Below are 14,390 nucleotides of genomic sequence, written 5' to 3' on the forward strand. Positions count from 1 at the left end.
TAATTCACTTTTGCTTTTAATTCCCTTGCCTTTGGGGATGTGTCGAGTAAGAGATTGCTACGGCTGAGGTCAGAGAGGTCTTTTCCTGCTTTCTCCTGTAAGGTTTTGATGGTTTCCTGTCTCACATTCAGGTCCTTTATCCATTTTGAGTTTCTTTTTGTGAATGGTGTGAGAAAGTGGTCTAGTTTCAACCTTCTGCATGTTGCCGTCCAGTTCTCCCAGCACCATTTGTTAAAGAGACTGTCTTTTTTCCATTGGATGTTCTTTCCTGCTTTGTCAAAGATGAGTTGGCCATACGTTTGTGGGTCTAGTTCTGGGGTTTCTATTCTATTCCATTGGTCTATGTGTCTGTTTTTGTGCCAATACCGTGCTGTCTTGATGATGACAGCTTTGTAGTAGAGGCTAAAGTCTGGGATTGTGATGCCTCCTGCTTTGGTCTTCTTCTTCAAAATTCCTTTGGCTATTTGGGGCCTTTTGTGGCTCCATATGAATTTTAGGATTGCTTGTTCTAGTTTCGAGAAGAATGCTGGTATAATTTTGATTGGGATTGCATTGAATGTGTAGATAGCTTTGGGTAGTATTGACATTTTGACAATATTTATTCTTCCAATCCATGAGCAGGGAATGTCTTTCCATTTCTTTAAATCTTCTTCAATTACCTTCATAAGCTTTCTATAGTTTTCAGCATACAGATCCTTTACATCTTTGGTTAGAGTGATTCCTAGGTATTTTATGCTTCTTGGTGCAATTGTGAATGGGATCAGTTTCTTTATTTGTCTTTCTGTTGCTTCATTGTTAGTGTATAAGAATGCAACTGATTTCTGTACATTGATTTTGTATCCTGCAACTTTGCTGAATTCATGTATCAGTTCTAGCAGACTTTTGGTGGAGTCTATCGGATTTTCCATGTATAATATCATGTCATCTGCAAAAAGCGAAAGCTTGACTTCATCTTTGCCAATTTGGATGCCTTTGATTTCCTTTTGTTGTCTGATTGCTGATGCTAGAACTTCCAGCACTATGTTAAACAACAGCGGTGAGAGTGGGCATCCCTGTCGTGTTCCTGATCTCAGGGAAAAAGCTCTCAGTTTTTCCCCGTTGAGGATGATGTTAGCTGTGGGCTTTTCATAAATGGCTTTTATGATCTTTAAGTATGTTCCTTCTATCCCGACTTTCTCAAGGGTTTTTATTAAGAAAGGGTGCTGGATTTTGTCAAAGGCCTTTTCTGCATCGATTGACAGGATCATATGGTTTTTCTCTTTTTTTTTGTTAATGTGATGTATCACGTTGATTGATTTGCGAATGTTGAACCAGCCCTGCATCCCAGGAATGAATCCCACTTGATCATGGTGAATAATTCTCTTTATATGCCGTTGAATTCGATTTGCTAGTATCTTACTGAGAATTTTTGCATCCATATTCATCAGGGATATTGGCCTGTAGTTCTCTTTTTTTACTGGGTCTCTGTCTGGTTTAGGAATCAAAGTAATACTGGCTTCATAGAATGAGTCTGGAAGTTTTCCTTCCCTTTCTATTTCTTGGAATAGCTTGAGAAGGATAGGTATTAGCTCTGCTTTAAACGTCTGGTAGAACTCCCCTGGGAAGCCATCTGGTCCTGGACTCTTATTTGTTGGGAGATTTTTGATAACCGATTCAATTTCTTCGCTGGTTATGGGTCTGTTCAAGCTTTCTATTTCCTCCTGATTGAGTTTTGGAAGAGTGTGGGTGTTCAGGAATTTGTCCATTTCTTCCAGGTTGTCCAATTTGTTGGCATATAATTTTTCATAGTATTCCCTGAAAATTGTTTGTATCTCTGAGGGATTGGTTGTAATAATTCCATTTTCATTCGTGATTTTATCTATTTGGGTCATCTCCCTTTTCTTTTTGAGAAGCCTGGCTAGAGGTTTGTCAATTTTGTTTATTTTTTCAAAAAACCAACTCTTGGTTTCGTTGATCTGCTCTACAGTTTTTTTTAGATTCTATATTGTTTATTTCTGCTCTGATCTTTATTATTTCTCTTCTTCTGCTGGGTTTAGGCTGCCTTTGCTGTTCTGCTTCTATTTCCTTTAGGTGTGCTGTTAGATTTTGTATTTGGGATTTTTCTTGTTTCTTGAGATAGGCCTGGATTGCAATGTATTTTCCTCTCAGGACTGCCTTCGCTGCATCCCAAAGCGTTTGGATTGTTGTATTTTCATTTTCGTTTGTTTCCATATATTTTTTAATTTCTTCTCGAATTGCCTGGTTGACCCACTCATTCGTTAGTAGGGTGTTCTTTAACCTCCATGCTTTTGGAGGTTTTCCAGACTTTTTTCTGTGGTTGATTTCAAGCTTCATAGCATTGTGGTCTGAAAGTATGCATGGTATGATTTCAATTCTTGTAAACTTATGAAGGGCTGTTTTGTGACCCAGTATATGATCTATCTTGGAGAATGTTCCATGTGCACTCGAGAAGAAAGTATATTCTGTTGCTTTGGGATGCAGAGTTCTAAATAGATCTGTCAAGTCCATCTGATCCAATGTCTCATTCAGGGCCCTTGTTTCTTTATTGACCGTGTGTCTAGATGATCTATCCATTTCTGTAAGTGGGGTGTTAAAGTCCCCTGCAATTACCACATTCTTATCAATAATGTTGCTTATGTTTATGAGTAATTGTTTTATATATTTGGGCGCTCCGGTATTCGGCGCATAGACATTTATAATTGTTAGCTCTTCCTGATGGATAGACCCTGTCACTATTATATAATGTCCTTCTTCATCTCTTGTTACAGCCTTTAATTTAAAGTCTAGTTTGTCTGATATAAGTATGGCTACTCCAGCTTTCTTTTGGCTTCCAGTAGCATGATAAATAGTTCTCCATCCCCTCACTCTCAATCTAAAGGTGTCCTCAGGTCTAAGATGAGTCTCTTGTAGACAGCAAATAGATGGGTCTTGTTTTTTTATCCATTCTGATACCCTCTGTCTTTTGGTTGGTGCATTTAATCCATTTACATTCAGTGTTATTATAGAAAGATATGGGTTTAGAGTCATTGTGATGTCTGTATGTTTTATGCTTGTAGTGATGTCTCTGGTACTTTTTCTCACAGGGTCCCCCTTAGGATCTCTTGGATGGCTGGTTTAGTGGTGACAAATTCCTTCAGTTTTTGTTTGTTTGGGAAGACCTTTATCTCTCCTTCTATTCTAAATGACAGACTTGCTGGATAAAGGATTCTCAGCTGCATATTTTTTCTGTCTAGCACCCTGAAAATCTCGTGCCAATTCTTTCTGGCCTGCCAAGTTTCAAAAGAGAGATCAGTCACGAGTCTTATAGGTCTCCCTTTATATGTGAGGGCACGTTTACCCCTTGCTGCTTTCAGAATTTTCTCTTTATCCTTGTATTTTGCCAGTTTCAGTATGATATGTCGTGCAGAAGATCGATTCAAGTTACGTCTGAAGGGAGTTCTCTGTGCCTCTTGGATTTCAATGCCTTTTTCCTTCCCCAGTTCAGGGAAGTTCTCAGCTATTATTTCTTCACGTACCCCTTCAGCACCTTTCCCTCTCTCTTCCTCCTCTGGGATACCAATGATGCGTATATTATTTCCTTTTAGTGTATCACTTAGTTCTCTAATTTTCCCCTCATACTCCTGGATTTTTTTATCTCTCTTTTTCTCAGCTTCCTCTTTTTCCATAACTTTATCTTCTAGTTCACCTATTCTCTCCTCTGCCTCTTCAATCCGAGCCGTGGTGGTTTCCATTTTGTTATGCATTTCGTTTAAAGCGTTTTTCAGTTCCTCGTGACTGTTCCTTAGTCCCTTGATCTCTGTAGCAAGAGATTCTCTGCTGTCCTCTATACTGTTTTCAAGCCCAGCGATTAATTTTATGACTATTATTCTAAATTCACTTTCTGTTATATTATTTAAATCCTTTTTGATCAGCTCATTAGCTGTTGTTATTTCCTGGAGATTCTTCTGAGGGGAATTCTTCCGCTTGGTCATTTTGAATAGTCCCTGGCGTGGTGAGGACCTGCAGGGCACTTCCCCTGTGCTGTGGTGTATAACTGGAGTTGGTGGGCGGAGCCGCAGTCAGACCTGATGTCTGCCCCCAGCCCACCGCTGGGGCCACAGTCAGACTGGTGCGTGCCTTCTCTTCCCCTCTCCTAGGGGCGGGATTCACTGTGGGGTGGGGTGGCCTGTCTGGGCTACTTGCACTCTGCCAGGCTTGTGATGCTGGGGATCTGGCGTCTTAGCTGGGGTGGGTAGGCAAGGTGCACAGGGGCAGGAGGGGCAGGCTTAGCTCGCTTCTCCTTAGGTGATCCACTTCAGGAGGGGCCCTGTGGCAGCAGGAGGGAGTCAGATCCGCTGCCGGAGGTTTGGCTCCGCAGAAGCGCAGAGTTGGGTGTTTGCGCGGAGTGAGCAGGTTCCCTGGCAGGAACTGGTTCTCTTTGGGATTTTTGCTGGGGGATGGGCGGGGAAGATGGCGCTGGCAAGCGCCTTTGTTCCCCACCAAACTGAGCTCTGTCGTCCGGGGGCTCAGCAGCTTTCCTTCCCTTTGTCCTCCAGCCTTCCCGCTTTCTGAGCAGAGCTGTTAACTTATGACCTCCCAGCCGCTAAGTCGCGCTTGCTGTCGGAACACAGTCCGTCAGGCCCCTCCGCTTTTTGCAAGCCAGACTCGGGGGCTCTGCTTGGCCGGCGAGCCGCCCCTCCGCCCCGGCTCCCTCCCGCCAGTCCTTGGAGCGCGGACCACCTCGCCGCCCTTCCTACCCTCTTCCGTGGGCCTCTTGTCTGCGCTTGGCTCCGGCGACTCCGTTCTCCTAATCCTCTGGCGGTTTTCTGGGTTATTTAGGCAGGTGTAGGTGGAATCTAAGTGATCAGCAGGACGCGCGGTGAGCCCAGCGTCCTCCTACACTGCCATCTTCCTCCTCCTCATTTATTTAGATCTTTAACTTCTTTCAGCAATGTTTTGTTGTTTTCTCATGCCTCCTTTGTTAAATATATACCTAGGTATTTTATTCTTTTTGATGTTGTTGTTAGTAAATTTTTTTCTTTTTTTAAGTTTATTTATTTATTTTGAGAGAGGGGAGGGGCAGTGATGGAGGGCGAATCCCAAGCAGGTTCCTCACTGTCAGCACAGAGCCTGATGCAGGGCTTGAACTCATGAACCATGAGATCTTGACCTGAGCCAAAGTCAGGTGCTTAATGGACTGGGTGGACTGAGCCACCCAGACACCCCAGTAAAATTTTTTTCTTACTTTCCATCTTACACTGTTCATTGCTAGTGTCTATAAATACAACTAATTGTGGTATATTGTGGTATACAACTAATTGTGGCCAGTGTCTTGTACCCTGAAAATTTACTGAACTTATTTATTACCTGCTAGTAAGGTTTTATGGATCCCTCAGGCTTTTCAATGTATAAGATCATGCCATGAGAAAATGGTGTTAATTTAACTTTTTCCTTTCCATTTTAAATGCCTTTTAATTTCTTTTTCTTGTCTAAGTTTCTGGATAGAAAGACTAGTAGTGTTTGAATGGAAGTGGTGAAACTGGTATCAATATTTTCTTCTTAATGTTATAAGGAAAGCTTTCAGCCTTTTGCTTTGGGTATGATATTAGCTGTGGGCTTTTTCACTAACACCCTTTACTATATTGAGTAAGTTACTTTCTATTCCTCGTTTGTTGATTGTTTTTATTATGAAAGGGAGTTGAATTTTGTCAAATGCTTTTTCTGCATCAATGCAGGTGATCATGTGGGGTTTTCTTCATTGTATTAATATGGTATATTACACTAATTTGTTTTCATATATTGCATTCCTAGGATAAATCCCACTTGGTCATAGTGTATAATCCTTTTGAATTGTACTGTTAATTAGGTGTGCAAGTATTTTGCTGAGGATTTTTTCATATACTGCTATAGATTGGATTCCCTTCTAACACTCATATGTTGATGTCCTAACCCCCAATGTGATGATATTTGGAGATAGCATTTCTGAAGGTTATTAAGGTTAAAGAAGTCATAGGTGGGGCCCTAATCTGATAGGACTGGTGACCTCAAAATAAGAGGAAGATATCTCTTTAATTTCTTCATCTATTTACCTATTATCTATCTATCTATCCATCCATCTATGTATCTATCCATCTATGTCTCTCCATTCCGTGGAAAGGCCATGTGAGGACTGCAGTGAGAAAGCAACCACCTGCAAGCCAGAAAGAGAGCACTCTTCAGAAGCCAAACCCTGGCACCTTCATCTGAGACTTCCAGCCTCTAGAACCATGGGAAAGAAAATTCTCTTGTTTAAGTCACCCAGACTGTGGTAATGTGTTATGTCAGCCCAAGCATACTAATACACATATCCATAAGGAATATTACCTGCAGTTTTGTTTTCTTCTGATGTCTTCGTCTGACTTTGGTATTCAGGTAATTATGGCCTGACAGAATGAGTTAGAAAAATATCTCTTATCTGTTTTTTTGGAAGAGTTTGAAAAGGATTGAAGTTAATTTTCTTTAAATGTTTTGTCTAATTCACTAGGCAAGCCATCCGCTGTTTGGCTTTTCTTTGCTGGAAGCTTTTTTTTTTTTCCTGATTCAATCTCTTTCTTTTTATATTCTGGGCAGATTTTCTATTTCTTCTTGAATCAGTTTTGGTAGTTGGTATGTTTCTAGGAATTTGTCTATTCAACTAGATAACCTAATTTGTTGGCATATAAGTGTTTACAATGTTTTATTGTTATTCTTTTTTATTTCTGTAGGTCAGTAGTAATATCCTCATTTTCATTTCTGATTTTAATAATTTAAGTTTTCTCTCAGTAGTATAGTTAACTGATTGTCAATTTTTTTGATGTTCCTAGACTCACCTTTTGGTTTTGTTGATTTTCTATTGTTTTCTTATCCTCCATTTTGTTCATCTCCACTCTAATCTTTATAATCTCTTTCCTTCTTCTAGCTTTGTGTTTAGTTTGTCCTTTTTTTCTAGCTCCTATTGTAAAGTTATGATATCAGTTATATGTTTTTCTTCTTCTTTTTTTAATATAGGCATTACACCTATAAATTTCCTTCTGAGCACTGCTTTTGTTATATCCCATGAATTTTGGTATGTTGTGTTCTGTTTTCATTCATGTCAAAATATTTTCAAACTTTCCTTCTGGTTAAGTGTTTCATTTGATTTCCTCATATTCATGAATTTTCCAGTTCCTTCTGTTATTGAATTCTAGTTTCATTCCATTGTGGTCATAGAAGACACTTTGTATGATTTCAGTCTTTTTAAATTTATTCAGACTTGTTTTATGGCCTAATATGTAGACCACGACTTGTGCACTTGACAAGAATGTGTATTCTGCTGTTGTTGGATGGAGTGTACTGTACATATCTGTTAGATCTAATTGATTTATGATGTTGTTCAAGTCCTCTATTTACTTATTGCTCTTCTGTCTAGTTGTTCCACTCATTTGACAATGTGGAATTGAAGTCTCCCACTATTACTGTAGAATTATCTATTTCTCTCTTTAAATATGTCAGTGTTTAATATCATGAGACTCAGTAGGTGTGTATATGTGTAAATGTTGTACCTATGTGACAGATTAACCCTATTATCAATATATAATATTCTTCTTTGTCTTTATAATAACTTTTTACTTAAGGCTTATTTTGCCTGAGATTAGTATAGCCACTTCAACTCTCTTTTGATTATTATTCACATAAAATATCATTATCTTTTCTCTCACTTGCAACCTTTTTGTGTCTTTGAATACAACAGGAGACTCTTGTGGACAACTTACAGTTGGGGCACTTTCTTTGTGTGTGTGCATTCTAATCTCTGCATTTTAAATGAGTTTAATGTCATTCACATTTAAAGTAATTACAGATAATGATTTACTTTTGCAATTTTTTTATTTTTCTTTATGTCTTTTATCTATTTTATTCATCAATTCTTATATTACTAACTCTTTGTGTTTGATTTTTTTATAGTGCACTATTTTTATGCCTTTCTGATTTTTTTTCTGTATATTATTTTCTTCAGGTTACCTTGGGAATTACAACTCACATCTTAAATTATATGGAACTAGTTTAGATGGAACTAATAACAACTTAGCTTCAATAGTATCCCAAAACTCTGTTCCTATGTAGCTCCTTCTTTTCTCCTTCATGTTGTTAGTGTCATAAATCACATCTTTATACATTGTGTGCCCGTTAACATGGATTTATAATTATTGTTTTATGCATTTGTCTTTAAAATAATATAGAAAAAAAAGTTACTGGGTGCCTGGGTGGTTCAGTGGGTTAAACGTCCAATTCTTGATTTCAGCTCAGGTCATGATTTCAGTTTGTGAGATCAAGCCCCATGTCCAGCTCTGTGCTGAAGGAGTGGAGCCTGCTTGGGATTCTCTCTCTCCCCTCTCTCTCTGCCCCTCCCTCACTCACACACTCTCTCAAAATAAGTAAATAAATTTAAAGAAAGAAAAGAAGAAAGAAAGAAAGAAAGAAAGAAAGAAAGAAAGAAAGAAAGAAAGAAAAGGGAGGGAGGGAGGGAGGGAGGGAGGAAGGAAGGAAGGAAGGAAGGAAGGAAGGAAGGAAGGTTACCAACCAAAAACACAATACTGGCTTTTATATTTACCTATGTGACTATCTTTACCAGTATTCTTTATTTCTTCATGTGGTTTTGAGATACTGTTTAGTGTGCTTTCATTTCAGCTGAAGACCTCCCTATAAGCATTTCTTGTAGAGTAGGTGTACTAGCAACAAACTCCATCAGGTTTTATTTATTTATCTGGGAATGTTTTAATTATGCCTTTATTTTTGAAGGGCAGTATTGTTGGCTATAAAGTTCTTGTTTGACAGATTTCTTCTTTTAAGCACTTTGAAGATATCATCCTATTGATAAATCAGCTGTCAGTCTTATTGAGGATCTATAGTAAGCTATAGGATTCAGAGCTGATCAAGGAAAAGACAGGCCCACAAGATGCCAATATTTTTATTGGGCAACGCTTGGACAGAATTGAATGAGAAATAAAGTCGCTCACAGCAGGAGAGCTTCCAGAGACTATGGCACAAGTACCTCCCTGAAGGAGGAAATGGGTAAGGGAACTCCCAGAAGAGAGGGAAATGGAAGGGCTTACATGATGTTTAGGTGATGTTGTTCAGTAGCAAGATGGAGTCTCTGGGTCATGGAGTTCTGAAGAGCAACAGAAGCTTAGGGTCTTTAATAGACAAAGAGTTTGTCATATCTTTGGTTAGCACATTTGAGTGCAATTTCATGGGGTATGCAAAGCAGGAAGGCTCAACTTAAGTAGCTTTGGGGGTTACATTTAAAAGTGAATCTGGGGCGCCTGGGTGTCTCAGTCGGTTAAGCATCTGACTTTTGGTTTCAGCTTAGGTCATGATCTCACGGTTTGTGAGATTGAGCCCACATCTGACTGCACTGACAGTGCAGAGCCTACTTGGGATTCTCTCTCTCTCTCTCTCTCTCTCTCTCTCTCTCGCCCTCTCTCTCTGCCCATCCCCTGCTAATGTATGCATTCTCTCTCTTTCTCTCAAAGATAAATAAACAAAAATAAATAAATAAAATAAATAAATAAAAGTAAACTTGCACAGTGAATATGCACCTGAAACTAAAATGCCACTGTGTGTCAACTATACTTCAATAAAAAATAAAAGTATTTTTAGCCATTTTTTAAAAATAAAATAAATAAATAAAATAGTAAGTGTATAAGATTTAAGTTTGGTGCCACTGGACATTGAGCTAGCAGTCCTAGACTACATGAAGAAGTAAACCACATAAGGGCAATATATAGGGATCTTTTTTTGAGAGAGAGAGAGAGAGAGAGAGAGAGAAAGCATGAGCAGGGGAGAGGGGAGGTGCAGAGGGAGAGGGAGAGAGAATCTTAAGCCTGCTTCATAGCCAGGATAGAGACCAATGCAGAACTTGATCTCATGACCCTGAGATCATGACTTAAGCTGACATCAAGCGTCGGACACTTAACTGTGTCACCCAGGTGCCCTCAGCAGTCATATTTAACCCATCTATATAGCAAGATCCGTACATAATCAGTCACTTTCCTCTTGCTACTTTCAAGATTCTCCTTTTGTCTTTGTCTTTCAACAGTTTGATTATAAGGTGCCTTGCTGTGGATTTCTGAGTTTATTGAGAGCTTGTTAAATGTATAATGTCTTTTATAAGATTTGGGAAGTTTTCAGCTATTATTTCTGCAACTATTCTTTCTCTCCCTTTCTCTCTTTCCTCTCCTTCTGGGACTCTCATTCTGTATATGTTGGTAGGCCTGATTGTGTTCCACAGGTGACTTAGGCTCTGCTTATTTTCCTTCACTGCTTTTCCTTTCTACTCTTCAGAATGGATAATTTCAATTGTCTCATCTTCCATTTAGTAATTCTTCTGTCTACCTGTTCAAATGTGCTATTGAAATTCTTTTGTGAATTTTTGATATGTTGTTGTACTTTTCAGCTCCAAATTCCTATTTCGTTCCTTTGATAATTTCTATTGTTATTCTTTATTTGTTGAGCCATCACTTTCTTGGTTTCCTTTAGTTCCTTATCTAGTTTATTTGAGCTCTTTGAGCCTATTTAAGACAGTTGATTTAAAGTCTTTGTCTAATAACTCCAATGTCTGTACTTCCACAGGGACAGTTTCTGTTCATTTCTTTTGTGTGTGTGAATGGGCCATGCTTTCTTGTGCTTTTTTTCCATGTCTCATAATTTTTTATCGAAAAGTGAAAATTTTTATATTATAATGTGGTAAATCTAAATCAGATTCTTCCCTCTCCTTAGTGTTTGTTTTTGCTTGCTATGGGTTGTGATTGTCCGTTTAGTGATTTTTCTAAAATATTTTCTCAAAAGACTATTTTTTTGGCACGTGATGGCTGAAGTCTCTACCCCTTTAGTTTAGTGTTCAGCTAATAGTTTCACAGACATTTGCTTAAATACTGTGCTTCAGCTATCTTTTTCTTGATTCAGCATTTTCTTCATTGCTCTAAACCTTTGACTATTTTCTGGGGTTCAAAAAAATTGATCACGCCTTTCTTTTGCTTTTTTTTTCAGTGAGGAGATGGGCCTTTTGAATTCCATACTCTCTTTTCAGTAATATCCCTATGATCCTTTTGGAGTTAATTTTTGTATATGATGTGAAACAGGGATCCAAATTTACTGTTTCTACACCAAATTATATAACATTGTATGTTGAAAGGAATATGTTTTCTCCCATCTGAATTATCCTGGCAACCTTGTCCAAAGTTAATTGAGTAGAAACGTAAGGATTTATTTCTGGACTCTAAATTCTATTTCTATTAACTTGAACTATACATCTATTCTTGTGCCAGTACTATACAGTAATGTTGACTATAGCTTTCTAATAAATTTTGAATTGGGAAACTATGAGTCCTCCTCTGTCTTCTTCTTTTTCAAAAGTTTTTGACTATTCCAGGTCTCTTTCATTTCTGTATGAATTTTCATATTATCTTGCCAAATTTCTACAAAAAAGTGTAATTAAGGTTTTATAAAGATTGCATTTATCTGTAGATCAATTTGAGAAGACCTACCATCTTAATATTAAATATTTTAATTCATAACATAGCATGTCTTTCCATTTACTTAGGTCTTCTAAAATTTCTTTCAATTATTATTTTCTAGTTTTCAACGTATAAGTCATACACATTTTGTAAATTTCTTTCTAAATATTTTATTCTTTTGATATTGTTATAAATAGAATTGCTTCCTAAATTTGATTTCATTCAATGTTCATGACTAGTGTATAGAAATACATTTTTTTTTTTTTTGGTTTTTAATTCTGAAGTTAGTTTTTAAAAAATGTAGTTTTGGCTTCAGTAGAATCCAGTGATTCATCACTTACATATAACACCCAGTACTCATCCCAACAAGTGCCCTCCTTAAGCTTTTTACTATTAATCTCGCCCCCATCAATCTTCAGTGTGTTCTCTGCACTTAAGAGTCTTACATGGTTTGCCTCTCTCTCTGTTTTTATCTTACTTTTCCTTCTCTTCCCCTAAGATTATCTGTTAAGTTTCTCAAATTCCACATATGAGTGAAATCATGTGATATCTGTCTTTCTCTGATTGACTTGTTTCACTTAGCATAATACCCTCCAGTTCTATTCATGTTGTTGAAATGGCAAGATTTCATTCTGTTTCATCATCAAGTAGTATTCCATTGTGTATATATACTGCATCTTCTTCATTCATTCATCAGTTGATGGACATTTGGGCTCTTCCCATACTTTGGCTATTGTTGATAGCACTGCTATAAACATTGGGATGCATGTGCCCCTTCAAATCAAGATTTCTGTATTCTTTGGATAAATTCCTAGTAGTGAAATTGCTGGGTCTTTGAGTAATTCTATTTTTAATATTTTTAAGAACTTCCACACTATTTTCCAGAGCGGCTGCACCAGTTTGCATTCCCACCAACAGTGCAATAGGGTTCCCCTTTCTCCACATCCTTGTCAACATCTGATGTTTCCTGAGTTGTTAATTTTAGCTATTCTGACTGGTGTGAGGTGGTATCTATTGTGGTTTTGATTTGTATTTCCCTGATGATACACAATTTTGAGCATCTCTTCATGTGTCCACTTGCCATCTGGATGTCTTCTTTGGAAAAATGTTCATGTCTTTTGCCTGTTTCTTCACTGGATGATTTTGGGTGTTGCATTTGGTAAGTTCTTTGTAGACTTGTGATACTAACCCTTTATCTGATATGTCATTTGCAAATATCTTCTCCCATTTCACTGGTTGTCTTTTAGTTTTGTTGATTGTTTATAGCTTTTTATCTTGATGAGGTCCCAATAGTTCATTTTAGCTTTTGCTTCTCTTGTCTTCGGTGACATGTCAAGTAAGAAGTTACTTCAGCCAAGGTCAAAGAGGTTGCTGCCTGTGTTCTCCTCTAGGATTTTGATGGTTTCCTGTCTCACATTAGGTATTTCATCCATTATTAATTTATTTTTGTGTATGGTGTGAGAAAGTGGTCCAGTTTCATTCTTTTGCATGCTGCTATCCAGTCCTCCCAGCACCATTTGCTGAAGACACTTTTTTTCCACTGGATACTCTTTCCTGCTTTATTGAGGATTAGCTGGCCATATATTTGTGGGTCCAGTTTTGGGTTCTCTGTTCTATTCCATTGATCTATGTGTCTGTTTTTTGTGCCAAACCACACTGTCTTGATAATTACAACTTTGTAATACAGGTTTAAGTCTGGGATTGTGACGACTCCAGCTTTGGTTTTCTTTTTCAACATTACTTTGGCTTTTCAGGGACTTTTGTGGTTCCACACAAATTTTAGGATTGTTCTAGCTCTGTGAAGAATACTGGTGCTATTTTGATAGGGATTGCATTGAACATGTAGATTGCTTTGGGTAGTATTGACATTTTTAACAATGTTTGTTCTTCCAATCCATGAACATGGAGTGTTTTTCCATTTCTTTGTGTCTTCTTCCATTTCTTTCACAGGTTTCTATAGTTTTCAGTATATTGATCTTTTAGCTCTTTGTTTAGGTTTATTCCTAGGTATTTTATGGGTTTTGGTGCAATTGTGAATGGGATTAGTTTCTATTTCTCTTTCTATTGCTTAATTTTTGGTGTATAAAAATGCAACTGATTTCTGTACATTGATTTTATATCCTGTGACTTTGTTGAATTCATGTATCAGCTCTAGCAGTTTTTTGGTGAAGTCTTTTGGGTTTCACATGTAGAGTATAATGTCATCTGCAAAGAGTGAAACTTTGACTTCTTATTTGCCAATTTGGGTGCATTTTCTTTTTGTTGTCTGATTGCCGACGCTAGGACTTCCAACACTATGTTAAACAACACTGGTGAGAATGGGCATCCCTGTTGTATTCCTGATCTCAGGAGGAAAGCTCTCAGTTTTTCCCCATTGAGGATGATTGGTTTTACTATATCAGTCCTATATCCTGGCACTTTGCTGAATTCATTTATTAGTTCTAAAAGCTTTTTTGTGTATGAGTGTATTCCTTAGGATTTTCCATATATAAGATGATGTCATCTGCAAATAGAGGTAATTTTAATTCTTTTTTTCCAACCAAGTTTCCTTTTATTTCTTTTCCCTGTCTAATTACCCCAGCTAGAATCTCCAGTGCAATGTTGAATAGAAGTTGCAAGAGTTGGTACCCTTGTCTTGTTATTAATAATGGGTAAAAACATTTAGTTTTCTACCACTGCATATGATGTTAACTGCGTTTTTTTTTTATTGTGATAAAATACATATAACATATAATGCATCATACAACCATTTTTAAGTTTACTGTTCTGTGGCATTAAGTCCATTAGCGTTGTTCTGCAACCATCACAACCATCCATCTCCAGAACTTTTTCATCTTCCTACACTGAAACTTTGTCCACATTAATCTCTAACTCTCATTCTCTCCCACCTCCAGTCCCTGG

This window comes from Herpailurus yagouaroundi, unplaced genomic scaffold, assembly GCF_014898765.1.
Source record: "Herpailurus yagouaroundi ecotype Mexico unplaced genomic scaffold, PumYag 196, whole genome shotgun sequence".
NCBI classification, from domain to species: Eukaryota; Metazoa; Chordata; class Mammalia; order Carnivora; family Felidae; genus Herpailurus; species Herpailurus yagouaroundi.